General features: G+C 41.0%; 1 protein-coding gene across 1 annotated transcript in view; it reads left to right on the top strand.

The window, feature by feature from the left end:
• Nucleotides 1-5,620: 5,620 nt before the first annotated feature.
• Nucleotides 5,621-6,000, top strand: part of CAMKV (CaM kinase like vesicle associated) — a 183,933-nt gene continuing 183,553 nt past the window's right edge. Inside the window, exon 1 of the mRNA XM_068252957.1 lies at nucleotides 5,621-5,791. The gene's annotated coding sequence lies outside the window, so the exon portion shown is untranslated. The remainder of the gene's footprint in view (nucleotides 5,792-6,000) is intronic.

Raw genomic sequence — 6,000 nt, 5'->3', positions numbered from 1 at the left:
CACTGCTGAACCTTCGCCTCCCTCTGCCCCCATGTCTCCTTAGGGATGACAGATGATTGCGAAGGGCGACTGGTGGCGCCATAGTATGGCAGCCTCGGCTCTTGACTTTCGGACATCATCCCCCCCCCCCCCCCCCATCCTTCCAGAATCTGTATGAGCCAAAACCAATTCCCGGTACACCCCCCCCCCCCCCCCCTTCGTACTTGACAAAATAAATAATTCTGATCATACATTGTGAGGTACACTATGACATGCCACATTATGGAATAATGTTTGGATGTAGGGATGGTCAATGATATGCAAATTATTGTTGATGCAACATTATACAAATTTTGTATCCAAATGTATGCAGCTTGAAAAAAAAATAAACAATCAAGAACTGCATCCAGTTGACCATCCCTATTTGTATATTTTTACAGTTTCTGCATGGATTTCCTCCTGATATTCCAGTTTCCTCCCACATCCCAAAAACATACAGAGAAGATAATTGGCTTCCCCCTATATTGGCCTTAGACCATGATGGACATGTGACTATGATAGGCATAAGGTTGTGAGCCCCTCTGAGGGACAGTTATGTGACAAGGCTATATACTATAGGACTATGTACAGCGCTGTGGAAGATGTTGGCGGTATAAAAATACTTAAAGCGGACCCAAACCAAACATTTTTTAATTCAAAATATTTAGTTGCACCACTCTGACACATACAAAGATAAACACTCCTTCCAGCCTATGAGCATTTCCGTGCATGCTTTTCACCCTTCTCTTTTCATAACTAGGGTTATACTGGGGGCAGCCATTAGCAATTCCTCCTTTGCTGGACACCACCTACTCCACCAGTTTGCCGGATTCTGTCCCGGCAATATGAAAGGAAGGGAGGGGTTCATCCAATAAATGTAAAATGGTTTATATTTGTCATCATGCAGCTGAAAAAAGGCTGCTATTTATTATTATAATTTAGAAAATAGATTTTATTTCTGAAATCTTGTATTTTTAATTTGGGTCCACTTAAAAGTGGACCTGAACTTAAAACTCCTCTCTGCTCTAAAAGATACGCAACATCATAATAACCTTTAAATAAAAAATATTAATTTTTTATATCTGATACAAATCCTAAATTATATCTGCACTGTTTCTACTTCCTGATTCATGAAAGTAGACTTAAGCTGGCCATACACTGGCCCGATTTGCCGGCGTTTCGACAGCAGATTCGATCACTGGGATCAAATCTGCTGCCAATCGTTCACGCTACACGCCGAATTTCGATCCATTCCATCCGATCCCGTCGATTGCGCCATGCGGAAAATAACCGTCGATCGCCCGCGGGTAAAGAGCGCATCGCTAGTGGCGTTTGAGTGCCCGACGACCGACGCAATAGAGCTGCAATACATTACCTGCTCCGCCGGCGCGACTCCCGGGTCTCCGCTCTTCTTCTCCGCTCTGGTCTGGTCTCCGGCATGCTTCCCTTCTTCCTGTCCCGGCAGGAAGTTTAAACAGTAGAGGGCGCTCTACTGTTTAAACGTCCCCCAGACAGGAAGAAGGGAAGCATGCCGGAGACCAGACCAGACCAGAGCGGAGAAGAAGAGCGGAGACCCGGGAGTCGCGCCGGCGGAGCAGGTAATGTATGCGGGCGGGGGGGAGCGGCGGCAGCACCACCACCACCACCGATTGTGAACGGTTTCAGGCTGAAATCGGTTCACAATCTGTTTGCAGTAAAGGCAGCCATACGATCCCTCTCTGATCAGATTCGATCAGATAGGGATCTGTCTGTTGGTCGAATCTGATGGCAAATCGACCAGTGTATGGCTACCTTTATTGTTTATGGCCTGTACTTTCAAATGGGCTTATCTGTCATAGGCAGTCATGTGAAACAGGGGAGAGATCAGATTACAAGCATTTGCAACAGCAGACAAGGAGCTACTGACAGGTAGGTCCTATATATACTGAGAGCGCCCCACAGCGCCGCCCCAGCCACTCAACCAATCAGGAGCACTGCTGGAGTCAGCTGACCGGCCGATCGGGTCCCTTCTCTCCTTGCTGGCCCGATGTTTGCGATCTTGTCCGGATAAGTATATTGCTCTTTTGTCCACTTTGTTAATTGCGTAGTATGCAGTATCATAGTCACTTCTTGGGAATGTGTGTTTCAGCCTCACAGGTATAATTGTGTATTCACTCATGATTGCTTTGATCATATTGTATCTTTTTATTTTGAATCATATTGATTGATAGCACTATGTGTGTTCATTATTAGTAATTGTCACTAGGGTATTTTTCACTGTATCACTGGTATATTTGCAATTTACTGAACCCGGGTTCAAGCCCAGTGGGTGGCTCTTTTTTGAGCACCCCTGGGACTATATAATGGAATTCTTATATATATATATATAATTATTGAGTGCAATATACTTACGATATTTTCCCAATGTTTATATTATTGATGCTACAGGCGGCATGTATGTTTTAATATGTTTATAGTGATGTTGTATTGTATTGAATAAAATTGCATATATTTTTGAAGACTATATATGTGTGGTGCTGTTTTTCAAAGGGCCTAGTTCTCTTGTCCTTATACAATTTCTCAATTGGTCCTAGCACACACATGGATAGTGTTGCGGAGATACTCTCATTGCAAATACTCCTTCAAGCCTATGAGCATTTCAGTGCATGCTTTTCCCCCTTCTCTTTTCATAACTAGGGTTAATGACCAGGGTTATACAGGTGGCAGCCATTAGCAATTCCTCCATTGCCAGACACCATCTACTCCACCAGTTTGCCGTATTCTGTCCCGGCAATATGAAAGGAAGGGAGGGGTTCCTCCAATACATGTAAAATATTTTATATTTGTCATCATGCAGCTGCAAAAAGGCTGCTATTTATTATTATAATTTAGAAAATAGATTTTATTTCTGAAATCTTGTATTTTAATTTTGTGTCCACTTTAAAGTGGACCTGAACTCAGAAGTCCTCTCTGCTCTAAAACATATGCAACATCATAATAACCTTTAAATAAAAAATATTATTTTTTTATATCTGATACAAATCCTAAAATATATCTGCACTGTTTCTACTTCCTGATTCATGAAAGTAGACTTATTGTTTACGGACTGTACTTTCAAATGGGCTTATCTGCCATAGGCAGTCATGTGACACAGGGGAGAGATCAGATTACAACTTTTTGGTTAGTCACAGATGAGAGAAAATTAGACATGCTAAACTCTCTAAATACATACAGGGTGCATTTCTCTCTGTTTTCCTTCTGTCCTGTGCAAGAGTTCAGGTCCACTTTAATTAAAGGTAAATCATAGCATGATACATTAGCGGACACAATATGACATCATACATTATGGGATACATTATTGTGACGCTGTACATTTTCAGTTGTATGATGACATCCCAGCTTATGCAGTTACATTGTCATATCACAGATTATTGGGTACATCGTACATTATATTGGAAAAAACTGCACCTAATTCTAGGCTTTGCTAGAATTCTCAGTATATGATATACATACCCGGGGGGGACTTTAGTCAGGCGTAGAGGGTACTTGAAATAGCCAATTCACTATAGTCAGTTATGAGATTAAAGAGGAACTTTAACTGAACTTCATCCAAATCAGTAGCAGATACCCCCTTTCCCTTACACAATCTTTAACTGTTCTCAAATAGATCATCAGGAGGGTCTGTATAGCTGATATTGTGGCGAAACCCCTCACACAGTGTGATGTCATGTTCATGGTCCTGACAGTTTGCTGTCTGTGAACCTTGTTGCATTATGGGAAATAATGTCGGTTTCCAACTGCCAAGCAAGCATTATCTCCCTCTGGGCATAGAACTCTCAGTAATGAACATTCTGCACAGATCACCTGGCAGAACTAAAGATGTTGCCAGCTGTGATACATTTCAGAATGTAAATCAGGCAGAGGAACAATTTTACAATGGGCAATTGGGCATACACTAACTAAATAATCTATAAATGAATATTGTAAAAAAATAATCAATTTTATTCATTATGTTGAGTTCACTACAGTTCTTCTTTAAAAAATGATAACGCGTATGTACACAATACTGAAAACATATCGTTACTTCATTAAAACCATTAAAAAAAATGCCTGAAAGGCATTTATACACAATTATAAAAAAGTGATAAGACAGATTGACATGGATAGATTAATAAGAGATGAGTATGAGATAGATCCTAGGTTCTCAACGTGTGGTACGCATACCCAGGGGGTACTCAGGCTTGATATACTTAACCAAGAATAACACATTTAGAGCTTTAGAAAATGATAAATCTTATTTAAACAACACCAAATTCGTGCTTTTGCTAATTAAAAGCAATGGTAAATGCTTGGAAATTGTTTAGAATCAATAATCATGTGCTACAATTAAATATACATTTGTCAAAGGGTACTTGTGATAATGTTTACTATGCCAGGGGGTACTTGGTGAGTACAGGGCTTTAAAAGGGGTACATACCAATAACATGTTGAGAATCAATGATAGATAACAAAAACATGCAGACAAGTTAATTGGTCCCCCCCTCCCCCCTAAAATTTGCCCTAGACTGCGATGGACATTGGACTATGGTACGGATTAGATTGTGAGCTCCTTTGACAGACAGCTAGTGACAAGACTCTGTACAGCGCTGCAGAAGATGTCAGTACTAAATAAATAATAATAATAAATAGAAATGTAAGATGGATAGTGGATAGAAGGTACATGTGAGAGGAGGGAGGGGGATGGACAGAGAGATGGCTGTATATATAAACAAAAGATGGGTTTAAAGGTGGCCACTAATGATCCAATCTTTTTCATCCAATCTTACCATTTATATGTAATATAAGGTAACTGCCTGAAGTATCCATTCAGTATATTCACTCAATTTACCCTTATACTACATAGATTTGGTAAGATTGGATGAAAAAGATTGGATCGTTAGTGGCCACCATGAGACAGATAACATATAGACATGAGAGATGGATGGACAGATGGATTGATAGCATTTAATTATGATGGATAGAAAGTTCTCAGTTATGAGATAATATATAGATGTGTGAGATAGATGGATGACTGAAGGAATGGATAACACTTAGTTCTGAGACAAATTCTATTTATGGATGTATTGTAGATATAAGATAAGGATGGATGGATGGACAGTGGATATGAGGGAGATAAATGAGAGATGAGATGAATGGGTCAATGGATTATACTCATAACAGATACAGTAGGTACGAGGCAGCTAATATATAAATATGAGAGATGGGTGGGGAACATTTAGTTATGAGATAGTATATAGACTTTGAAGAGGGATGGACGGATGGATGGATGATAGAGAGATATAGAGTTTTGAGAATGAGAGACAGATAGACAGATAGATAGACAGCTGGATGGAGATATAGAGAACAGATAGCGGTGCAAACACCAATATATAGGTAGCTTTTGGTCATTCCCACACCAGCTACAAAACACACAATCCCTAGTTGTGGAATCCATCTATATATCATGAGCATCATTAATGTGCACATCAAGAAGACGAAGAAAGGGCGGTGCTTAAAGTTTGAGGTTGATGTCACAGGAGCTGGCCCACCCCCTCCTCCTTTATGGGAGGGTCCACGTGTCAGTTTGAAGCTGTAACTTTCACAAGGGGGCTTTAAGTGAAGGAACACATGGAGCACACGGCTTGGTCCTGATCTCTGTGTGAGCGGAGACATCTGCCTGTGTTTGGGGGGAGGACAGCCCAGCATCACTGAATACACACAGACCTTCTTCCTGCAAGACTTTCACCACTCTAAGGTAAGGAGATGCCCATTCTTCTCAGCTGGGCAGCAAAGCTGGCACTCTACAGGAGGATACTATTGGGGGGATGGAAAAGAGGGATAGTTTGATTACCAGAGGTGGTCTTTCCTTACATGGTGTCCTGTGTAGAATTCATACGATGCTATAAAAGTGATCCTCAGTCACTCCCTCCGCCAGCGCCGCGGCTGAAGTTGGCGTTCAGATCA

Source organism: Hyperolius riggenbachi, chromosome 9 (genome assembly GCF_040937935.1).
Source record: "Hyperolius riggenbachi isolate aHypRig1 chromosome 9, aHypRig1.pri, whole genome shotgun sequence".
In the NCBI taxonomy this organism is placed as follows: Eukaryota; Metazoa; Chordata; class Amphibia; order Anura; family Hyperoliidae; genus Hyperolius; species Hyperolius riggenbachi.
Note: the sequence above shows the minus strand (reverse complement) of the source record. Positions and strands in the feature narration are given on the sequence as shown.